Here is a 25776-nt window from a genome sequence, read left to right as displayed (position 1 = left end):
AGACAACTCAGATCTTTCTTTCTTGTACTAGACACACATTGGTCCACAGTATATAGAATCTCTATGTTAAATACAGGTAAGAAAACATTTAGTCTAGGAATGATCTCTATTTTAAACCCTGGCTTTGATGGTATTGTCCAGGGAGGCAGCCTCATAAATCCATAAATGATAAATCTTCTTTTTCTTGTTCTTCCTCTTCTTCCTTATTATTTTGTCTTTTTCCCTCCTTTTTCTTTTATTAATGCTGATTCTTAAAAGGAGACAGACTTATTCAATACATAAGAACTCCTTTCCTAACAAACATTATTAGTCTATTTGCTCATGGGCCCAGTTATTGTGCTGTCAAGGTTATTAAACTGTGTCACCTGTCTTTCTTCTCCTTCCTAGCAATGTCCTCCTGGTAAAGGGAGTAAATGCATTATAAGCTTTAACTTCTTCATCTGCAGACAGTTTCACACACAGAGACAATAAGCTAATTATATTGACTGATATAGAAGCTCTCTATAACCTTTTCTCCAGTGAAGCAGCTATTTATAAAATAACCAATTTGAACTCAATTTTTTTTTTTAGTGAAATTTATGTTGAATGAAATGAACATTACCCATGAGGACAAACTTACTCTCTAAGATATGACTTATCCTTTCATTTTGACCCTTTCCTCCCATTGTTAATTATAAAAAATAATTCATTTTGCCAGCCGTTCAGCTGAATATCTTCTTGTTTTCTCTTTAATGGGCTATTTGTAATAATCAATTAATTTTTTCATTCATGCATAAAATATTTTAGGGGTATGCACACACACACACACACAGAGAGAGAGAGAAAGAGAGAGAGAGAATGAGAAGATCTTCAATATTTCATTCAGCTTTGCTTTGTTATGTTGATTAGAAAAAACACTGAACAAACTATCATTCAAGGACATAATTTTATTATGTTGTTTCTCTTAAAGTCACAAATTACAAAAACCTGCCAACAACATAAAGTGATGACTTGCTGTACAAAGAAACGAACTAAGTGCTAGAAAAACGCAGTCAACAGATACAATCTTAGCCCCTCTTGGTTTGTTTTTTTTAAAGATTTATTTATGCATACAACTGGGGTACAGGCCAAAGGTGTAGGGGGTGAGAGGATTCACCAGAGACAGAGTGGGGAACAGAACAGGCAGAAGGACCGAAGTAAACTGCTGAGGGGAGCAGTGGGCAAGTCAGGAGAGGCCTGCTGTGCCATGTGGGTAGCTCCCTGCCTGGGGATTGAACTCATGCTGCAGTAGCTGTGGATAGCTTCATAGGTTGCATCTTAATCCTTGCACCACCAGGGAGGCTCAGCCCCTCATGTTTTTTATAGTCTAGTAGACAAGAGATCAGAATATAATTATCAAATTATATCATTGTGAATTTTGATCAGATATTTAAATAAAACATATGTGAAATGTTAGAGCCTAATGTAGTGCCCTGTGTAGGAAAGGGTCTAGAAAATTTTCCTTTAAGAGATTTCCTTAAAGGGCCATGCTGGTGGTGCAGGGCTTAAAGCCAGTGCTATCAAGCTATCCCCAGCGACTGCAGCAAGAGTTCAATCCCCTGGCTGGCCAGGAAGCAACCCACATGGGGCAGCAGACCTCACCTGCCTCACCCGCTGCTCCCCTCAGCAATATATTTCAGTAGATCTGCCTGTTCTGCTCCCCACTCTCTCTGGTGAATCCTCTCACCCCCTTTCCCCAGTGTCTCTAACTTACACCCCAGTTCTTGTATGCATAAATAAATAAATCTTAAAAAAAGAGATTTCCTTAAAGCCAAGGTATATAAGATATAAAGAAGTAGTCATAGGTAATCTATGTCAAAAGAATGGAAAATAATAATTGTTATTCCTAGGAACTTTTTCTATTTCATCAATATAACAACTCTGCAAGCCGGATATAATGATCCCATTTTGCAGGGGAACACAGTTTTCATAACTGTGACAATTTGTTAGTTGTTCTAGATTGGATTCAAGCCCTCCCATGTATATTCAATCTAGAACTCAGAGAATGTTTAATTGTCAGTAAGTTTTCTGAACTTAGTGATCTGTAAAGTTTCCTATTTTTTTGGTGTCTGTTGATTGTAGCTTTTAATGTGTATATATAAAGACCCGTTATATTGATGCATGGGACTTTGAAGTGGGGTACATGGAATAATATTTTGGTTGAAACTTTGATATAATTTCAGTTCACTGTGTGATCCTGTGCCTTTGAATCATATAGAGTGTGGTAAACCAATGTTGCCCAGATAAATAATGAAGTTAATACATTGGGACATTTTGAGGATTTTTGTGAAAGTCCCCAACTAATGACCTGTCTCAACAGCAGCACAGAGGCAGGGAGATGAGCAGTGCCTGGGATATGTTGTTGCCTGAAATATATCATAATTATATACATATGTCCCAGAGTCTAAGACAATTCCAGTCATTGAGAAGATTTTCAATTTCTAGAATATGGAAACTTTTTATTATTTAACTATTCAGAAACAATATATCATTCTAGAGTAACATTCTATTTAAACTTCATGGCTGTTCTCTTATTTATCCATTAAACAAACATTATTATATTATCTAACATATGAATCTAGTTCATATAGACTTCATTATAAGAACATTAACATATAATTGATGAAATGGAAATATTGAAACAATAATATAAAGTTTCTGCTCATTTCTTGGCACTTAGAATAAAGTATTTCAAATTACAGTATCAAGTGGACATAAAATATACTCAATATGTTATAGGCTGCCTGACTGTGGGTCTTCACCCACACATTTAAAAGGGACTTAAAATAGTACTCATCTGCAGGCACACACAAAAAGGTTATAAAAGGTTTATTTACAAAAGAAGGGTAAATGAAGAAATGAATAACTCAGGGGGGGAAAGAGGGAGATAAATTTGTGAATGCATTCTACCTGTTCCACTGAGCTGGAACCCCAATAGCATGCTGAGAGTTGGCAAAAAACCAAGAGACCCCCAAGGCCCACATGTCTGGTTTTATACCAAACCTGACTGCTTCACACCACCCTCAGGTCCCAGCAATCCTCCCCTTTGGTGATGATGACATTATGGGATTTATAGTTCTTGGTGTCTTGGCTATCTTCGATCTGGAGTGGGGGTGGACTCCATAAAACCTATTTGTGGAGTTTATTCAGTACATCCTTTCCCCCTAACAAATAGAAATGCTATTTTTTCCTAAAAACTGGCCCATGCTTCTCTCATTGTTCTTGCCCATGTTTCTTTTACAGATCACTGGGACATTTGTTATCATTTCTCATGACAGTAAGGTAGGGAAATGGCTAATGTCATGAGAAGAGCTAATAAATGACCTAGAAGAACTCTACTATTGAAGCATGGTGACAGGGATAAGCAGCCTGGAGACCTTAGTAATAACCTTTTGCTCAATTCCTGTTATGCAACTTAGTCCCTGATAGGAATTTTAGACCATGTATCGCCATGAGGCAGGATGGAGAGGGGGGTGTCCCATGACTGCTGACCCTTTACTCTCCCTTTATTCAGCATTGGTATGCAACTATATGACTCACCTCTCAGTATGTAGCTGTCATATCTGACCATGTATAGCTGCCAGTGTAAACCCACCCAGAACCTTGCAGAAACCAAAGTGCATATAAGGCCCTGACTTCCTACAGAAGGGACTCAGCCATGGGATGAGAATCCGCGGAGTCAGCACCAGTCCATCAAACCTGCTTCTTGTTAGCCCTGGTATCAGAATCTCTTTAGAACAGGCAGGTTTGGGGGTTCTGGTGTGCCCCTCTCCTACCCTGTAACATTTGGAGAAAAGGAGACTTTGGGTCAACATGTCGGCCTACATTAGCAGGACTTTGGCATTTTGTATTTTGGAAAGAACTCCCTTCTTTCCATGCTAAAGAATTCTCAGATTGAAATGGAACAAATAGGATTCAGACAAACAAAACATCATCATTCAAGGAATGAGCCAATGTTAAGATATTGGGTGTTCCCACATCTGACAAACAGCTCATAATAGTTGGTGGAGGATAAGAATATAAAACCTGGAAAGGTGGCACCACCAGACCAGAAACCTGGCTCACACTATGCCAAGAGCTGGAGGTGGGGGTAAAGGGATTAGAATAGCCATTGACCCAGCTATGGAAACCAAGATCCTTAGGTGCCAATGCCCAGATTACAAAGCATAAGATCCAAGTAAGTATCAGACTGCTGAAGGGAGTGTCAGGAGCACAGACCCAAAGGTAAAGAATTGGAAATTGAAAGCCATTGTAGAAATCCGGCCCCTTTCAAATTTTACATAGTTTATTCAAAGTCAATTAACAAGCAACCCCATGAAGCAGTGAGCCCCTCCCAAAGAAAAGTCTTTAGCAGTGCAGACTCTGCACTGGCACAGGGCAGCAGTCCTTCTGCCCACCTGTGACTATGCAGGTGCTTCTTTCCACCAACTCTCTTACTCTGCAGGGCAGCAGCCTCCTGCCTGCCAGTGACTTGCACCATGCCAGGGATTTTCACTGACCTCCCTCAGCAGAGGCAGCTCTCCTCAACAATGCAACCATGCAAGACTTTCTCAGCAAACCTGTCCCTTTCTGGACAGTTCTTCCTGCCCGCTTGTGTCTATGAGAGTCTTTTATTCTTAGTCCCTTTCCCTCATAAACCTGCTCTTTTAAATAAAACTAACATCTCTGTCTCATGGAGAAACTTGCCGCTTAAAGGGGAGCTCTGGTGATGTTGCAGAAATAAAGTCTAGACTTTTACCCAGGCAAGGGAAGAACAAGCAGTATTTCAGGAATGGTGAGGTCAGGAGAAGCTTTATTACTCATGCATGAGGTTTCAGACCTGGGTAGCCCTATAAAGTCTGAGCACCAGTCTAGAGACAAAGGGTTTCTTTTATACATAACCATCTTACATTGATAACATCTGTCAGTAAGCACAAAAGTTTGTGACAAAAGACAAGTATTGGAGGATACCCTGGGAGATCAATCAGCCTGGCCAGCTGTCTGGCCTTGTTAAATGTAACCTCCTTTAGGTAATCTCATCTAGATAGGCTTTAGAGAAGCAAAACTTGTTATTTACATTTACTTTGCATTATTTACCATACCAGACCTATGACTCCTTAGCAGGAAACGGGAAAGATTTCATTTGCTTAGCAGTTCCCTTTCAGTGAAACCTTACCCAGATTGAACTCAAGGACCCTGCTCTGAAAAACCATCAACTCCAAAAAACAAAACAAAACAAACAAAAAAAACCCAAAAACAAAAACATTAATAGTCTTTAGTTTGCCCTCCAGTGGAAATGTTAGGGGGAAAAGGATATCCTAAAGCTAATCCCATACAGGCTTTGTGGACTCCACCCCCACCCCAGGCCAAAGCCAAAGACACTGGGAACTCCAAATCCCATCACCACCAAAGGGAAGGTGGCTGGGACCTGAGGGTGGGGTTAAGCAGCCAGGTTGGTATAAAGCCAGACACGTGGGCTTTGGAGGGGTCCCCATTTTGGCTCTCCGCCAGCTCGCAGTGTCCAGCCGGCTCAGAGAGTGCTTTTTGGGTTTCCAGGTCGGCGGATCGGGTAGGACGCATTAAAGACTTTATTTCCCTATTTTCTCCCTGAGTTGTACATTTTCCTTATTTCCTTTTCCCTTGTAAATAAACCTTTTATTAACCTTTTGTGTGTGCCTGTAGTGGAGTATTAATAAGTCCCTTGTAAGCGCACGGGTGAGGACCCACAGCCAGGAACCCATTCAATATCGGGGCTGCCCTATAACAGAAAGGGAAGATCATTGATAAGATCATTGATACAAATAAGCCTTCTGTAAGTAATCTTAGATCCAGAACCTTCACTCTGAATTGTAAACATTTCTCACATAATCTTATCCTTAAATTTTGGAACCAGCACTGCCGCCATATTAATGTAACATTTGCTAAAAGTTACTGAATTACCAATTTTCTCTGACCCGGTCAGTTTACTAAATCATTTGTGTGTGTGTGTGTGTGTGTGTGTGTGTGTGTGTGTGTGTGTGTGGTACATTACCACTATTCACTCTTTACAATTAGAAATCAGGGGGCCACCCCGGTGGCGCAGTGGTTGAGCACTGGGCTGCGAAGCTGCCCACAGCCTCTGCAGCACCAGTTCGATCCCTGGCTGCCAGCGAGGGTCCCACATGGCACACAGACCTCTCCTGCTGCACCCGCTGCTCCCCTCAGCAGTGTACTTCATCAGTCTGCCTCTTCTGTTCCCTGCTCTGGCTCTGGTGAATTCTCTCACCCTCCCTCCTGCGCTTCTGACTGTACCCATTTCTTGTATAAATAAATAAATAAATAAACAAACAAATAAATAAATAAATCTTAAAAAAAAATACAATTAGAAATCAGGGGCCTCCCTGTTGGCTCAGGGGACTGAGCACCGCACTCTGAAGCAATCCGCAGCCTCTGTAGCACGAGTTCCATCCCCGGCCAGCTAAGGAGAAACCATGTGGCAGAACAGACCTCTCCTGTCACTCCCGCTGCTCCCCTCACTGGTGTATTTCAGCCAATCTGCCTGTTCTGTTCCCCATTCTGTCTCTGGTGGATCCTCTCACCCCCTACATCTCTGGCCTGTACCCCAGCTCTTGTATGCATGAATGAATAAATCTTTAAAAAAAAAGAAAGAAAAAGAAATCCACTGATTATTCAGAAAATTTACATTTGAGCATGGGAACAAAAATTTAAGGCAAAGTAACCATTACAGTTCATTAAATAATAGAATAGTGTTAAAATAAAACAAGAAAGCAGTTAAAAATTTTGTATAGTGTTAAGAATTCACATATAATTTTCTTTCCCACAAACCACTAAATACTATTTATATATATTAAATACTATTCATCTGTACATTAAATAATCTTATTCACATATATGCTACATATGAGAGACCCTGTTCTTTCCATGCTTTATAATCAAAACTTAGACATATCTATCCTAAAGACGAACTAATTTAGAAGATGGAGTAAGTAACCGTAGAAAGTAACGAGCTTGCAAGTACTCAAACAAAAAGATGGATGCATTGTGAGGAAGAAACCAAAATGGCACATTAGCTTGGATAGTTTTATTGTTTTTTTTTTTTTTTTTTAGATGGTATTGAACGACAGTCTTAACTGGTTTTCACTGTGTTCCTGCATGGTCCCTCCTAAAGAAAGAAAATTGACAGGATATAAAGATAGAGAGTATCTCTTACCTCCAACAGCCATTTGTTCACATTCTGTGGGGGATAAACTCAGAGACACTCCTCTCCTTTTTTTCATGAGCTATTTTGCTTCTACTCTATGAAGTCTACAGCTGCCATTTTTCTCTTCCCTGAGATAATTGCTTACATTCCCTCCCCAAGAGAGGATTTGTTTACATTCCAGAGGAAAAGATAAGATTTCTCTCTTTATCTCAGAAGGGGGGAATGACAAGCAGGCTAGCAGCTTTGTGAACAGTCTGAGTTTTTAAACTTTGAAATTCCTATCCTGTGGTGCAAATTCTGCCCCTTGTCCAGGTGACATATGGCTCTCACTGCATCAACTCATGGGAATCTGCTATGTCAGGTAATTATTTTATTTACTCTGTGTATAAATCAAAAGATTTATTCCCTGTTCCGAAGATCTTCTGTGTATGTATGAGTTAAAATACACATGAAAATAAATTCACCATTTACAGATATAATTCAGAATATTTATTATATTCACAGTGTGAATGCAAACATTACCACTCTCTAGTTACAGAACATTTTAATCACCCCAAAAGCAAACCCTATAATCACTGAGCAGTCGCTCTCCATTACCACCTCTCTGTAACCCTTGGCAACTACCAGCTCGATTCTGGTCACTATGGATTTGTCTATTCTGGAATTTTATATAAATGAAAATTTGCAAGATGTGATGTCTGGCTTTGGTGTCTGGCTTCTTTCACTTAGCATAATGCTTTCAAGTTCTACCCATACTGCAGCAAGTATGAGGACTTTGTTTCTTTTTATGACCACATAATTTCAGTGTATGAAAATACCACATTTTGATTATCCATGCAACAATTAACAGATATTAAGTTGTTTACAGCTGTTAACTTTAGTTAATAGTCCTGCTATGGACATTAAGTTACAAGTTTTGGTGTGAACACATTTTCAGTTTTTGAGGGTATATACCCTAGGGTGGAGTTACTGTGTGATTTGCTAATTCTATGTTTAACTTTCTTAGGAAACACCAAACTGTTTTCTATGGTAACTGTAAGCAGTTTGTGAGGCTTCCAACCACTCTGCATTCTGGTGAATACTTGTTATTAAACATTATTTAATTAATTACTACAGCCATCCTAGTGGGTTTCAAGAGGTATTTCATTGTGGTATGGACCTGTGTTTCTCTAGTGACCAATGATGTGACAGAGTTCTAGGGCAAGTTAAGGATAATTAGGCAGCTTTAGGGACAGTGAAAGCAGGGACTTCAGGGGAGTTAAGGAAGGCTCCAGAGATAAGGGCAACAAATTCCAAAGGGGACTAATCAAACACCCCCAGGACTAGGGGCAACATGACATTCCTGAATAAAGACAATTAAAAAAAAAAAAAGGGCTGGGGCCAGGGACTTAGTTTTGGGCACAGACCTTTAGGCAATGAGTGAGACCACCCAGAACTAACCAATCACAAAGAGACTGGTGGAGTTTTAGTATAATTAGGGAAAGAAGGTGCAAATTAGCCGGGACTTGACAAGACTCCACTTTGGCTTCTTTGCCCTCCAACCCCAGGTACTTTATACATGGGAGTCTTTGTCCTTTTTTCCTAAATAAACCTTTCTTTACTCTCTAAGACAAGGTTTGCTTCTCTCTGCTAATCTGAAAAATCTGTGAAATCCCTTTTTAAGATTTCATGAGACAAGAACCCATAGTGTTTACCAGAGTGAAAAGCAGCAACAGCAGCAACAGCTGTGATCCAGGTAACACTGGCTTTGTAACAGGGTAGTCCCCAGGAAAAGGAGTAGTGCCAGGTTCCCTGCCCCACCCCAAGGATGGTAGAGCTGAACAGAGAGAAGAAGCTGGGGAGGACACTGGGGAAGGAAGGAAGCAGGAAGGAGAGCCAGAAGGAGACCTGGAGGAGGCACATGGAGCAGAGAGACAGGTGAAGAAACTGCGCTTGCCTTTTGGTCGTGGACTGGGTGACACAGATGTGGGTGAGAGACCCGTGGGGAGGTGACAATGGCAGCTTTTATCTTGATTTTGATTTTGCTCTTTTCCTTCCAGACTTGTCTGCTTGTTTCTGATCCTTTTCTGTGGTCCCAGCCAGAAGGTGCTTTAGTCTTGTGGCAGGCTTTTGGGCCTTGCTCTGGGCCAATCCTGCTTGGGTGGACTTTTACCCACAGCGGGATGGGTAACTTTGGGTGCTTGATTTAGAAACTATATTCTTTGTCTTTTCTGTGTTGTTTACTAATTGTGTTAAACTTCCTTTTCATTAAAATCTTACATGTTTTGTGTTAATGTAGCAGATGGCAGAACCTATTTAGAGCAGGCAGGTTTGGAGGTTCTGTGGTGCCCCCTCCCTTCCCTGTAACAGCATCATTACCGTCTTTTCATATTCTTAGCCATATGTATATGTTCCTTGGAGAAATATCTATTAAAGACATCTGTCCATTTATTTCTATTGGATGATTTCTCTTTTTGTTGTTATTAGAGTTCTTTATATTCTAGTTACTAGAACCATATCAGATGTATGAATTGCAAATACTTTCATGTTGTGGGTTGTCTTTTTGCTTTCTTGATCATGCCTAATGCACAAGATTGTCCATTTTGAATCCTAATATATGTATTTTCTTTTGTTGTATGTGATTTGAGAATCATATTTAATAAACCATTACTAACTCCAAAGTCATGAGGAAGAAGTACATACCTTTTATTGTTTTTAAAGATTTATTTATTTATTTATACAAGAATTGGGGTACAGGCCAGGGCTTTGGGGGGGTGAGAGGATTCACAAAGTGGGGAGAGACAGAATGGGGAACAGAACAGGCAGACTAGAGGGCATTGAAGTTACAGAGAATACAGATGCTAAGTCACATCCTTTTTTTAAAAAAATATTTTTTAGATTTAGTTATTTATGCATAGAAGAACTGGGGTACAGGCCAGAGTTGTGGGAGGGTAAGAGGATCCACCAGAGACAAAGTGGGGACAGAACGGGCGGATTGACTGAAATACACTGCTGAGGGGAGCAGCGGGTGAGTCAGTAGAGGTCTGCTGTGCCATGTGGGTATCTCTCTGACTGGGGAACGAACTTGTGCTACAGTGGTTGCAGATAGCTTCATAGGTTGTGTCTTTTTTTTTTTTTTTTTTAAGATTTATTTATTTATTTATATAAGCACTGGGTACAGTCAGAAGTGCAAGAGGGTGAGAATTCACCAGAGCCAGAGCAGGGAGCAGAACAGGCAGACAGATGAAGTAAACTGCTGAGGGGAGCAGCGGGCAGCAGGAGAGGTCTGCGCTCCATGTGGGACCCTCGCCTGGTGGCCAGGGATCAAACCGGTGCTGCAGAGGCTGCAGGCAGCTTTGCAACCCAGCGCTCAACTACAGTGCCACGGGGGAGGCCCCATAGGTTGTGTCTTAACCCCTTGAGCCACCAGGGAGGCCCAGTAGCATCCTTTTTGACCTCAGAACTCACATCTGTAAAACTGGTATTATATTCTGTATCAGAATAGCCAAAATTTTCCTAAGTAAATGAAATAAATTTCTATACAGAGAAACCTTGAACGTTATGAATAGATTCAGAGGTAATAATATGTTATATTACTATTACATGTATATATGTTTAATGTATAAACTTGTATTTCATAGTAATACAAGGCATGTTGTTCCAAGGGTAATAAACAAGAAAAAAATTGACTTACAAGAAAAGATCCCCTATATATATAATCTAAACAGCGTTATATCAAAATATAATTTACATACTATATTAAAAATAAATGATAAAATTGTTTCTTTTTCTCTCAACCCCAGAAATGGCTCATGTATCATCTTGAGCCAATTCTGTTATATTGCTTTTGTTTGACTGAAATACTTTATCAGGAAGGATTATGATAGTAATTTATTTAGGAGTGACTATTATGGGTGCAGAAGAGTCACTGCTTCAGTATTTATTATCCCCAGTTAACTTCTATTCTATAAGTTCTTTGAAATTAGTAAACCTCTCATTCATTTCTTATTCTTAGCAGCAAAAGACAGTATAGATGCCAAGAACTTAGTCAGTTTTGTCAAATGAACTAGTGAATGAAAGATTAAATAAATGAATGAATAGCATGCTAATTCAGGAACAGCCCCTCTTTATAATCAAGAGCTTTTCTGGTTATACATGAAGCTAAGCAAATAAATTTCAGTAATTTATGTGACTCAGGGATTCTGAAACTTTAACAGACATCAGAATCCCCTGGAGGACTTGTTCAAATAAAACATTGGGTTCCACTCCCAGAAAGTCTGATTCAGTTTTTGATAAGGATCTGAAAATTTGCATTTTTCACAAGTTTTCAGGTGATGTGGCTTCTGCTATTCTACGAACACATGGATAATCAATCATGTACCCAAAAATCTGTAGATAATTTAAGTACAGCTGGTTCCAGGAAGGTCAGATCATTTCATGTAGACACAATTTCACTTTATTCATTTTTTAACTTTACTTTCCCCTATGGTGAACTCATTTTCAGAAAGATTGCCAGAAGCATCTCTTAGCTCGTGTAATGGTCGTAGCTATGTATCTTGGAGAAAAAAAGAACTCATTCTTGACAGTTTCAGCAAATCCAGGACTGATTTTCATGTGCTTCATTCAGATCACATGTTCACCTCATGTGATTGCAATCCCCATTGGATGAAAAGAGGAGCAGCATTACAAACAGGAATCAAATGTTGTTGGATAAAAAGGTAACATACCTGTTGTTCTGTCAACCCCACACCACCTTCCCTTTAAAAACGAGTACTTCATAACTACATATGTTAGTGCATATCTAAACACTGAATCCAAGTTAGAAAGTTAGATGATTTTAGTACAAATAAAATGAGGAACATAAATAAAAAAATTCATTTGCCTTCCCAGAACAAGAATGACTGAAATAAATGTTGTCAAAGCAATTCCATAGAAATTCATACAGTGCCTTGCTTCTTTAGTTTTTAACTTTTTTTTTTTAAGATTTATTTATTTATACAAGAACTGGGGTACAGGCCAGAAGCGCAGGAGGGTGAGTGGATTCACCAGAGACAGAGTGAGGAACAGAACAGGCAGACTGCTGAAATACACTGCTGAGGGGAGCAGCGGGCAAGACAGGAGAGGTCTGCTGTGCCATGTGGGATTCTCGCCCGCCGGCTGGGATAGAATCCGAGCTGCAGAGGCTGCAGACAGCTTCACAGTGCAGCGCTCTACTGCCTGAGCCACCAGAGAGGCCCTGCCTTGCTTCTTTATATAAAAATAAGTGAGCACAATAAGGACACTGATATTTGATGGACCATGGATTACTTTTGAGGAAATAGTGTTAAATAAATCAATGTAATCATTATAAGGTTATCCACATTTTATTTATCCCAAAGGCAGATTAAATGTTCTTCTCTCATAATTATAATGTCAATGACAAAAATGAATAATATCACTGACATCTCTGTGAACACACTCTAAGCTAACTAAAATAGGTATAACAATGGTTACACATGTTGGTCCCCTCCTCAAATATATATCTCTGATTCCTTTATCCTGATAGGAAGGATAAGGAAGAAATAACATGGGTTGTTGATGCTGTACTTTCTGAATTCCTTGACTACTATGTTCTCGCCTTTCCCTGAGGATTTCTGTTTTTTGTTTGCTTGTTTGTTTTGTTTTGTTTTTGAGGGTTCCTGGTTTGTATGTTTTCTCTGTTTGGCCTAGGGCTGCTGAGGCTATTTTTTTTCCTACCCCTTGAGCTCCTCCCCTTTTCTTCTTTTTTTCTCATTTTGTAGCTTCAAGAGTCTGCTGTAGCTTACTTCTTAGCTTTTAAGTATCCTCTGAGGAATAATAATACAATTAGCTAAGCTTCTTCATTTATCTACCGGGGGCTGTTTTAATCCCTTGTAAAAATATGAACCCCTTACATTTTCTCAACAATCATGTATGATGGCTACATTTATTAGCTTCATTATCCAATGAAGTAAATTAGACTGAGCAAAATTATACAGCTGCCTAAAGTAGTAGCAAAAAGCATAAACAGTGGAGGAACTAGGTCAAAACCAGGCACTCTCCCTGTGTCTTTTGACTATAGTTAGGGTAGGCTAAACTTCTTTAATTGCCCCAAACTGTATACTGACGAGTATCAGGCATTTTTTTCCCCATGAAATGAAAGTAGGGTTCGGGCCTCCCTGGTGGCACGAGTTTCATCACCAGCCCCACATGGCTAGGCAGACCTCTCCTGTCTCACTTGCTGCTCCCCTCAGCAGTGTGTTTGAATAGATCTGTCTGTTCTATTCCCCACTCTGTCTGATGAATCCTCTCACCACTCTGCACCTCTGGTCTGTACCCCAGTTCTTCTATGCATAAGTAAACCTTAAAAAAATAAAAGCAAAGTTTTCTTTTGTTGGGAGGTTCTACAGTTCTCAATGATGTAGGGATCCAGTATACTTCATCTCTGGATCTTCTTGTCACCTACATCCAATGGTTACAGGGGGATCATGAAGGAGCACAATGGTATGACTTTCTGGGAACTCACTCCCCACTATCCAGACTCAGTGACTTGCAAACATCTAACCACAAGGAAGGGTGGGAAATGTAGTCAGGTACATGCTGAGAAGGGGCAGTTGTTATCACAGTGACCTGCGAGTTGGCATTTTCCAAAACGAATATTTAAAAAATGAACCACCAATAAAACAAATAATAAACATTTGGTTTATTAAAAGAAACACCTCCCAAGCAGGCAATAATCAGATAACATAGTGCAAGATACATAAGTTGATCAACATTTCCTGACAAATGAAGGAATACAACCTTCTCTACCTATCTTTGCAAGCATATGGTATCATATATATTTCAATTGCTCCATTTTTGCTTTTAACTTTGAAATAAGTGATATTTTAATATTCGTGAGCAGACCAATGAGTCTGTGTATGTCTTATGAAATGCAAATTCAGTATATTCACACAGTACAAATGGCTCCCATATGTAACAAATTAGGATTGTTAAAATAATATCCTACTCCTTTTTTAACTTCACTATCCAGATAATAAAAAAACACAGAATTGTGGGGTAATCTGTTTCTTCATTAAGAGATATGCTATGTTGCAAAATGTAATAACAATCTGATTTATATGGTGTAATGCTACATAAATTAAGTATACCATACTTAACATTTTTTTCCTTAGTGCAGTGACCTTTCTTTTTAAATAGCTTTTAGTTTGCTGTAATAAAGGAATATTATGATTTTATAGGCACTGCCTAAGAAAGAAATTTAATTAACATGAGTAATTTCAAAATTCATTTAAGATCTTGCAATTAAATATTTTATGAACAGTTAAGGTAGTAAATTATTGATTGGCTAATCAAATTCTCATTTACTGACTAACTGATAAGTTGTCATCTCTCCAATAACAGATATTCTCTGAATGCAATTTCCAAGACTAACTTATTCTCTCAGTATCTATCACATTGCCTTACAAATTAGGAATTTCTTAAATCTCTGCCTTTCATTTCTATTCATACTTTGGGCTTATAATTTTCAAATCACAATCACACCCATCCTAGATCAGGCTCCTTTTGCAAGTGTCTGACATGCCTTAAGTATCAACAAGATGTCATCAGCAACTAATTATCAATGGGGTGGCTGTTTATCTGTCTTGGTCTCAGCCATATGTGTAGTATGTCAGGCTTCCTGGTGACTCAGCTCAGCCAAACATTGAGTTTGTGGACACTCAAGCAGATAGGTGATTGAGACTCCTCCAGCTAGTGAGGAAAGTCTGGTATCATCCATTTATGCCCATTATCTAATAAATTTAGTTACAACCTCTTTATCTTATGATTGATCATAGGTTAATTTTTTTTCCAAAGGAAGAAAGAAGAATTGAAAAGAACAAAAGAACTTAACAGGGTGGTCCCCAGGAAAGGAGGAGGATCCAGGTTCCCTGCCCCACCCTAATGGAGGGTGGAGCTGAGCAGGGAGAGAAGAAGCTGCAGAGGAGACTGAGGAAGGAAGCAGGATGGAGCCGGAAGGAGACCTGGAGGAGACGCATGGAGCCTAGAGACATGTAAAGAAACTGCGCTGTCTTTTGTTCATGGACTTTATGACACAGATGTGGGTGAGACCTGTGGGGAGGAGACAATAGCAGCTTTTATCTTGATTTTGATTTTGCTCTTTTCCTTCTGGGCTTGTCTGGTTATTTCTGATCCTTTTCTGTGGGTCCCCACTGGAAGATGCTTTAGACTTGTGGCAGGCTTTGGGGCCTTGCTCTGGGCCAATCTCATTTGGATGGAGTTTTACCCGCAAGGGGATGGGTAACTTTGGGTGCTTGATTAGAAACTAGATTCTTTGCCTTTCCTGTATTGTTTCCTGGTTGTATTAAAGTTCCCTCCCATTAAAGGCTCATGTTTTATGTTGATGCGGCGGATGGCAGAACCCATTTAGAGCAGGCAGGTTTTGGGGTGCACCTCTCCCTGCCCTGTAACAGATTTGGTGCCCAACTAGAATCTAGTTTCTAAATCAAGCACCCAAAGTTACCCATCCCCTCGTGGGTAAAACTCCATCCAAATGGAGTTTTGGCCCAGAGCAAGGCCCCAAAGCCTGCCACAAGTCTAAAGCATCTTCCAGTGGGGACCACAGAAAAGGGTCAGAAACAACAAGACAAGCCTGGAAGGAAAAGAGCAAAATCAAAATCAAGATAAAGGTTGCTATTGTCTCCTCCCCACGGGTCTCACCCACATCTGTGTCATACAGTCCATGACCAAAAGACAGCGCAGTTTCTTTACATGTCTCTAGGCTCCATGCGTCTCCTCGAGGTCTCCTTCTGGCTCCATCCTGCTTCCTTCCTCAGTCTCCTCTGCAGCTTCTTCTCTCCCTGCTCAGCTCCACCCTACATTAGGGTGGGGCAGGGAACCTGGATCCTCCCCCTTTCCTGGGGACCACCCTGTTACAGAACAACAATCCAAGTCCATGTTTTAGAGAAATAATCATGATAAGTCCACTCCTTTAAGAACTTAAGTGCCAGCTCACCCAATTTCTATATTTATTGTTTCAACAAATATTTATCAAACATTTTAAATTGCAGTGGGTAAAAGTATATAGACAACTTTAATAAATTGAATAAATGATTTTAAAGATGAATAGAAAGAAACAGAGGAAGGAAACACAAGAGATAATAGAACCAGATTTTAGAGAGAATCAAAGATGTCTTTCTGAAAAAAAGTGCTGCATCAGATGAGAACTGAAGATACAGATAATTACTGCCATCTGCAGAAAGTTCTGAGTCTAAGGCCTTCCACAATGTTCAAAGAGAGGATATTAACAATCTTAATATTAAACAAGCAAATAATTCACTTAGCATGGAAGAATAGAGGTAGTCAGAAGATAGATAACTTTCTTTGATCACAATGATATTCAGAGTTTTGAGCATCAGTCTGAAATGGTATCTTGTCCCTTTGTACAAGACTTTCTTCTTACAGAGACATAGACCTATGCATAGAGAAAAGCAGCAAAGTCCAGAAGCAAGATAGAGAAACATTTGAAGGCTTGGAATCATAGATTATAATCCGAACATGATTATAAGCATAAGGAATGCCAGAATTAGAGATAAAGATGTAAAATTTTGTGTAATCTTGTGGGTTATCTAAACTATATTCAGATACCTCTTAATAATTTCTGGTACATAGAGCCACACACTGTTGGTTAAGAAGATGGTTTGGATTGGAATAGGGAATTATCACACCAGTGCTTATCCATGTGCCAATCACCATTATCCCCACTGCGGTCATGCCATGGGCCTTTGAATAGTGAGTACAACCTTTGTTATCCATTTATCTTACATTGGATATCACATTAAAGTGTGCAGAATTAAAGCCTTTTAAGCCTGTTCCTAGGCAAAGAACAACTATTAGCATCAAATTATTGAAAAATGGTCTCATCTAAGTCTCAATTAAGCATATCAATAGGAAGATATATCCTTTTCAAGGACAAAATGCTTAGAATAGGTACTTCTTCTAAATTAAGAATGGATATTTTAAAGAAATGCATTCACAAGGAAAATGAGTTGAGATCTGAGAATAATTACTTTAAGAACATGGAATATTTATGATTTACATATATTCAAACATCTTGAGGAAAATACTGAGACATCTGCTCTCTTACCCTTGTTTGACTAAAGTGTTTCCTTCCAGGAACTAGATAAATGGCTTAGATTTAATTGAGATTCTTTTCCCTAAGTTTTATTGATATGCCACTAGTCTACTCCACTAGATTTTGGAAATACAGCTTCACATTCCCATATGTTTATGCACATTCCTTGCCTTTTGTGAATGTCTCCTCTGAAGAGAAAGGCTTAGCAACTTCAATATATGCTGAAGAGTCATTATATATTATAGGATTCATAACCTCATCAACCTACTTAGTGCAAAGCAGGACTTAAACAGAAACTAGCTTTTTCAGAGTATATGATGAAAACTCTAAATTCAGTTGGTGTTATCTATTAGGAGAGTTAGACAGTGCTAAATTCTTTAGCAGAGTTTTATTATACATTTATCGGAAGATATATTTTCATTTAAAAAGTCTCACATTTTCCAGATAGAAAATACATGCATACAGGGCCTCCCTGGTGGTGCATGGGGTTAAAATGCAACATAGGAAGCTATTCTCAGCCACTGCAGTATGAGTTTGATCCCTGGCCAGGGAGCTACCCACATAGCACAGCAGACCTCTCCTGACTTGCCTGCTGCTCCCCTCAGCAGTGTATTTCAGTCAATCCACCTGTTCTGTTCCCCAAACTGTCTCTGGTGAATCCTTTCACTCCCTACACCTGGCCTATACTCCAGTTCTTCTATGCATAAACAAATCTTTAAAAAAAATACACACTAATTCATGTGTGTTATGTGCTGAATGCTTAATGTATGCCAAGAATTACATAAAACATCCTACATGTACTAGCATATATATTCTACAGATTGTTTCAATGGCTTTCATACTTTTTTTTAAATCACATTTTACAGTAAGAAACACATTTTACCTGCTACTAAAGAAACCTCTATACTCATATTTTGTTCTGTTCTATGGTTGTTTGGGAAATATTGATCTTGACCCTCTAAATTTATTATTCAAATCACTCATGGACTTGGAACCACAGCTAAAAGACATTGTTCTGTGTTGTAAATACTAGTATTTAAGAGTTAGGGATTTACCGTTTGATTTTTTTTAAGTGATCAGCCAATGATTTGAAAGATGTGAGCATGTGTATGTGTTTATTTGGTGCATGTGAATTGTGTATATTGTAGTTTCAATCCCAACTAGTTTACTCACAAATTCTTTGAACAGGACTGACTGCATTTCTGGCAAAAGAAAATTATTGAACAATTTCACAACTTTACTGTGAAGTGCAAATTGAAATAAAATGAGATGCTTTTTGACTTTTTTACTATTCACTCCAGTCTCTGAGGGAGTGAATTTAAATGTGCATAAACTATTTGCAGGGTAATTTGATAATGTGTATCAAAAGCCTTAACAATATGTATAAACAATGAACCAAAAACTCAATGACTAGAAATTTATCCTAAGGAAATAATTAAGCATATGGTCAAAATTTTAGCACAATTAACTGCAAGGCTGTTCTTTTACAGTGGTTTGTCGGAGGGAATCATTGGAAACAACCAAATTTTTCAACAGCGGAGAATTGGTTAGATGTAATGAACATTCATTCATACAATGGAAGATTAGTACACTGTTAAAATATCATATGATAAATCATGCCATACTGATATTGAAATATGTTTACAATTTGTACACAAACAGAAGATAATTTAAATAAGTACATGATGAAAAGAAAGAGGCTATTGCATTACTTACCAGATTTAAGGGTTGAAATCAGGGAAACAGAAGGGAAGTGGTTGGTTACTAATTAAGTGAAAAAATACCATCAGATAAGGGCATCATAGTGCATCTCCTGTATTGGGAGGTGTTGGGAGAACAGTGATGCCAGGCAGATAAAAAAAAGACAATGGGGAGAAATTGTGCTCATGAGGACTTGATAGAAGAAAGGTCAGTTGGAGGAGTGGATAGTGAAAAGATCTGACTTGAGATGTTCTTTATGGTATTTTGCGCTGTGAAATGTCTCCTGCTTACAAACCTCTTTTTTAAAAAAAAAATTTTAAAGGTCTATTTATTTATGTATACAAGAACTGGGGTACAGGCCAGAGTTGTGGGAGGGTGAGAGGATTCACCAGAGACAGAGTGGGGAACAGAACAGGCAGACTGACTGAAATACACTGCTGAGGGGAGCAGTGGACGAGACAGGAGAGGTCTGCTGCACCATGTGGGTCACCTCCCTGGCCAGGGATCGAACATGTGCTGCAGTTGTTGCAGATAGCTTCATAGTACTGAGGCTTACTTAAACCCTTGTATAACCAGGGATGCCCTTTGCAAACCTCTTTAAACAATCTGTGGGAATGGGCTTCCCTGGTGGCCTAGGGGTCAAGCCCAGGGCCTGTGTTACATCCCTGGCAAGGGAACTGACTCACAGGGCACAGTGAACTTCTGTCTTGCCCCCGGTTCCCCTCAGCAGTTTATTTTGGTATATCCACCTGTTCTGCTCCGCACTCAATCTCTGGTGAATCTTCTCACCCTCCTGCACCTCAGGTCTACACCCCAGTTTTTCAATGCAGAAATAAATAAAACATATTTAAAAATTACAAGGGCCTCCCTTGGTGGCACATGGGTTAAAGACAGCACTATCAAGCTATCATCAGGCACTGCAGCAGGGCAGGAGTTTGATCCCTGACCAGCCAGGGAGCAACCCACATGGTTCAGCAGACCTCTCCGGTCTCACCCGCTACTCCCCTCAGCAGTGTATTTCAGTCAGTCTACCTGTTCTGGTCCCCACTCTTTCTGGTGAATCCTCTCATCCCCCACACCTCTGGCTTATACTCTAGTTCTTATATGCATAAATAAATCTTTTAAAAATTATAAAAAAAATCTGTAGGAACATTGGTGTTATCTCTAAGACTTTATTGGTTGGATTACTGCATGTTAGACTCAAACTGTGGGCCTTCCCAAGTCATTAGGTCCTCTCTTATGTTTGTATTATTAGAAAAATATTTAATAAAATAAAAATGCAATATGTAATAATTAAAGGTTGTATTGCATATTCAAAGTATTTCCTTGTCCTTTGTCAGAACACGCCTACTAACAATTCCATGATCCTTCTGTTTTCTTCTTTGTCCTTATCCATAAAACGAGAGAGAAATGAAGTCCTGGCCTTGTGCTGGTTCATGCTGGTTAACACCTTACTAGAATATCTGACATGTGCCAAGCCTTAAACCTGCAGTTTTGTATTACTTGTATTTCAGTACATCTTTACTGAAAGGTCTGGAATTATACTTCCATTAATACTCTCAGGATCCTACTATTTTATCTAACTTTGTATTTAATAACTTTCAATGATGGATACACCAGGGCATTTATCACAGATTATCTTTATTATTCATTCTTGCTTTAAATTTATTTCAGTTTTTTTAAAAAATTATTGATTTAATTGCAAAGAAAATCCCTTTGAGTTTCATTATGTATGATGGGATTAGGCTTCACTTTTATTTGCAAAGCACTATAATTTTTAGATTTTTGCCTACAATAGGAATAACTATTTTCATTTTCATTCTTTTTACAATATTACCTTATTCCTCTTGTGAGTCTTTTACCCATTAGAAGTATGTTATATAATTTCCTCATGTTTGTGAATTTTCAAATTACCATTTTTCATATTATCACAGAAAGCATGCTTTATAATATTGTAATCTTGTGAAATGATGGTTCTTGCATGTATATGTACACTTAAGAATGTGTATTCTCCTGCTGTTAAAAGGAGTGTTCTAGAAATGTCTGTTACATGTGATGAGTTTATCATGTTGACCAAACATCCTTCCTTGTTGTATCTCATTGCTTTTTGATTTCATTTTTTTAAAGATGTATTTATTTATTTATACAAGAGCTGGGGTACAGGCCAGAGATGCAGGGGGTGAGAGGATTCACCAGAGACAGAGTGGGGAACAGAACAGGCAGACTGACTGAAATACACTGCTGAGGGGAGCAGTGGGTGAGTCAGGAGAGGTCTGCTGAGCCATGTGGGTTGCTACCTGGCCAGCTGGGGATCAAACTCGTGCTGCAGAGGCTGTAGATTGCTTCATAGTGTGGTGCTTAACCCCTTGTGCCACCAGAGAGGCCCTGTTTTTTTTTTTAAAGATTTATTTTTATTTATGCATACAAGAACTGGTGAGGTACAGGCCAGAGATGTGGAGGGTGAGAGGATTCACCAGACACAGAGTGGGGAGCAGAACAGTCAGATGTACTAAAATACACTGCTGAGAGGAGCAGCAGGCAAGACAGGAGAGATCTGCTGCAAATGTGGGTTGCATCCTAGCCGTCCAGGAATTGGACTCTTGCCGTAGAGGCTGGCAGTAGCATGATAGCACTATCTTTAACCCCTGTGCCACCAGGGAGGCCCAAGAAAGTGTCTTTTAATAAAATGTGAGTCCCTTAGATATAGTAGATAGTTGGACCTTTTTTTCATTCATTCAGCCAGTATGTACTCTTAATTTGAGAATTTAAAATATATTTCAGGTGATTACTGATAATCATGGCTTTACTTCTACCACTTTGTTATTTGTCATATATGTTTTACATATTTTTGGTTTCTCAGTAGTTTCATTAAGCCTTCTTTAATATGAAATGGAAAAAGTATAAAGACTGTTATATACAGGGCCTCCCCTGGTGGCGCAGATGGTTGAGCGCCACAGCGCTGTAAAGCTGTCCACAGCCTCTGCAGCGCCAGTTCAATACTGCCGGCCTTCAAGAGTCCCACATAGCATGGCAGACCTCTCCTATCTTGCCCACTGCTCCCCTCAGCAGTGTATTTCGTTAGTCTGCCTGTTCTGTTCCCCACTCTGTCTCTGGTGAATCCTCTCACCCTCCCACAAATCTGGCCTATACCCCTGTTCTTGTATAAATAAATAAATCTTAAAAAAAAAAAAGAATATTGTATATATCATGTTATGATGAATTTGAAAAAGTAAAAGAAAATTATAACTAAAGTAAAAGTTTAATTTACGTAAGTGTAAATTAACAATGACTGGTAAACTCTCAACAGAAAAAACTATACTACTCTAGTGAAAAATATTACTTCAATCTCAAGAAAATATTTAATATTGCACAAGCATGCACCATATATGAAATTCTATAGATGCTATAATAATCAAGAACAATGAAGTTGAAAAGGCACTGCCATTGTAAAAATATGTTATGAGCTGGAGTAATTTTAACATTGTCACATTGTTACGTGAATGGATAGCTATATGTGTAGTACTGAACAGAGTAGAGAAACATCTGCTAATACATCCAGAGTTCAATTCTATGGGGATAAAAAGCTCTTATAAATAAGTTACACAGGGAAAATTTGTTATCTATATTATTTCCACTAATTGAAAAAAAAAAAAACTTACTGAAGTGATCAATGGGAATAACAGAACAGAAAAAAATTAACAGAAAAAACTAAATATGCCCAGTAGGCTGTCTGGTGGACATCAATTACAACCTAGAAAATGCAAAAAAAAAAAAAAAAAAAAGAATGCTTATGTATTTTTCATATATACATTTTGTTTGAAGGGTAAGTGAAAAATTATCAGGCTTTTACACCCTCCCACTATTAGTATTAATGATGGATCCCTGTGGTCCTACATGCATGCCTGATGGTGGACACCTGGAGTAAGGGTGTGGGCATGCATAGGTGGGCACACCTGGGCTGAGACTGGGCTTATAAGGGCGGTGTCATGGGGACGCCAGGAGAAAAGAAGAACAAGAAGGAAAAGCAGGAGCAGAACCAGCAGAGAAGCAGAGAACATGAGAGAACACCAGAGAACCCAGAAAGAGTGAAGATTTGCTGGGGGCTGGGAGGCTTGCCAGCCTTGTGGCCTCCTGGCCCCCTGCCTTGTAAAATAGAGATCCTGCACTGTGCCTTCCAGCCAATTCAATGTTATTATGGCAGACTATAGATATATAGATATAAATAATACGGAAAATGTTTGTAAAGTTATATCATGCAGAAATACATACACCTAGTTCCACCCAATGCAACCATGAAGGTTTTTGGAGAGAACAGGCAGAGAATCCTGCAGAAAGGTGTATTTAGTGTTTGTGTTAATGTCCATGGGAAGAGACCTAGGAGGCAGAACTCTGCCCTATATCTTTCCACAAATTTATAGGAACATTAGAAGGGGTTTCACGGACATTCAAGTCAAAAATGGATTACAAAGAAAGCTTCTCAGTGGAGCACCTCCTCTTATTAGGAAGGGGACGCTTTTGGAGTGCTTTAGCTGATGTTAACATCCACTTCATTTGGGGCTGGCTAAGATCTGCTAAATTAACACTAAGGAGTAAGAAAGAAGGAAGTCTTAGGGTGATTCACATCTGTTCCTACTCACACCAAACTGATAATGATGGTCACCTCTGGAGAAAGGTAAGGATATATGTGGGGAAGTTTGCAAAACTAACTCACTTTGTACCTTATGTGTTACCGATGATTGCATTTGTTTATCAGGAGAAATAAATCAATCTATTGCACCAGTAACTCAAAATTAAACACTGCTTTTGCACTGAAGGGTGGGAAGGATGAAGCATGCTGTTGGTGTCTTTATAATAGTAAATGATACTGAAGGTATTCTAAATGGATAGATAGGAATGCTTAACTATGGGGAAATGCGTGAAAAATAAATTTCCTTAGAATGCCAGTGAAGAATTCCTTCACTGCTTTCAGCTAAAGTTATTCAGCAAAAAACCTAGAACACCAGTTTGCTTCTTTAAGGGAGCAATCACAGTCATTGTGTTAACATGCCAGGCTTTTTGTAATTGTTTTGTCCTACAAATAAATTTATGCTGAATATTTGGCTCCTGGTCAATGGGGACTCACAGCAGCTGAGAGAAGATGACAGAAAATAGCCCCTAAGCAGATAGAAAAGTCACTGCTTTTATGTATCTGACCACAAACACTAGACAGAAATGTTTATTAAATCTGGGAGAATGTAACACCTTCTCTGGCTTTAAATGGAAGATGCAAGTAAAGTGAGGTATTTGCAAACACAGATCTAGTTCTTCATACCTTTGGCTCAACAAACTAGGTGTCTCCTGTTGTGTTCCTGGCATATCAGTCTTGTGGTGCAGAAAAACAATTTTTTTCTAACTTTTATCTTTTGAAAGGGAATCTAATTAATTTGTGATTGCTGCATTCATTTTCTAGATGTAATATCTGTTTTGCTTCATGGGCTCGGCAGCTGTGACAATAGGCCTGCCATCCCGCTCAGGAAGTGGGGCATCTGATGAATACTGTGAAAGAGGTCCCACAAAAGCCTCCTAACAAGTACCGTTCTGCTGGGAAAAAATTGATTAATAAATTGTTTCAACTCCTACCTGGATCTCTAATGATAGTCTCGACTTTCTATCCCACTGAATCCTGTTTTTTTGTTTGTTTGTTTGTTTAGACATGTTGATTTACAAATCAACCATTTATAAAATAATGGAGATAAAATAAATGTATCAGAGCAAGTGCAAAAGAGTGTCCCCAAATGATTCCATTTGCTGAAACTCACACTCTGAAAATACCAATTAGATGACAGATGGGATGTGGTAGATTGTTGAAAAGCTCACGCCAACTATTTCATCAATAAGTGACTTAGCAATAAACAAAAATAGTCATGGTGTTTTGTGATAAATGCTATTGCTAAATGTCCTGCGCTAATTATCCAAAGAGAACTACAATCATATTGGTATCTTTTTTTTTTTCTTTATGAGTTTTCATGCTGTTCTCTTTTTATAATCTCTCTCCTCCTTAATGCTTTGCTTATAGATTCTTTACCTATCTTTCAAGTAAGAGACCCTCAAGAGAGCCAACTGGATTTCCACTCTTTGAGATGCATTCACCTCTAGCAGCAGTACATCCTGGGTCTACTCCCATGACAGCAGGGCTTACAGAGGGCTGGATTCTTCCCTGCACCTCACCAGACCTACTATCCATTCATCTACATGTTAATTTTAGTCCCAGAAGATTGCTGACTTGGGTAAGAGAATGTCAAAAGCTGTGTTTTCTGGAGCTTTGACCAATTGGAACACAGAAGATGATCAGAGACAGAAAGGAAGATAAAGTCAGGGATTTATCCCATGATTTCCTCTTTGGACTGAAAATATTCAACCCTGAGCCAATATTTCTTTCAAGGTGGTTGCTTTATACAGGGCTATACTAAACACCCCTCCATTATTCCTTTGCATTGTGGTTTTATAGTTCTGCTGTTTTCTAGCTTTGGGTTATAACATTTTCCCTGGTAATTATGCCACATTCATAAGTCTGTAAATGGTCCCTCTCAAGATCTCTATTCTATATACCAAACTTCTCCAATATTTAATGACTTTATCAATATACATTTTACCTTTTTGCTCAGAATGTTTTGGGTTAGGAATTCCAGCAGGATTTGACTGACCAGTTCACCTGCCTGAAGTGGTTGTATTACAGGGCAGGGAGGGGACACTCCAGACCCCGCAAACCAGCCTGATCTAAATGGGT

At 39.0% G+C, this 25776-nt stretch overlaps 1 long non-coding RNA gene across 2 annotated transcripts in view; it reads left to right on the top strand.

Moving 5' to 3' along the window:
* The window catches only part of LOC129145070 (uncharacterized), a 39712-nt gene extending 14360 nt beyond the window's left edge, over nucleotides 1-25352 (top strand). For both annotated transcript variants that reach the window (XR_008550113.1, XR_008550114.1), the window contains exon 3: nucleotides 25066-25352. This is a non-coding gene — a long non-coding RNA (uncharacterized LOC129145070). The remainder of the gene's footprint in view (nucleotides 1-25065) is intronic.
* The last annotated feature ends 424 nt before the right edge of the window (nucleotides 25353-25776 follow it).

The sequence above is a fragment of the Talpa occidentalis genome, unplaced genomic scaffold (assembly GCF_014898055.3).
Source record: "Talpa occidentalis isolate TD23 unplaced genomic scaffold, MPIMG_talOcc4v2.1 talOcc4.8, whole genome shotgun sequence".
NCBI lineage: Eukaryota > Metazoa > Chordata > Mammalia > Eulipotyphla > Talpidae > Talpa > Talpa occidentalis.
The sequence above is the reverse complement of the archived record's forward strand: the minus strand, read 5'-3'. Positions and strand labels throughout refer to the sequence as shown.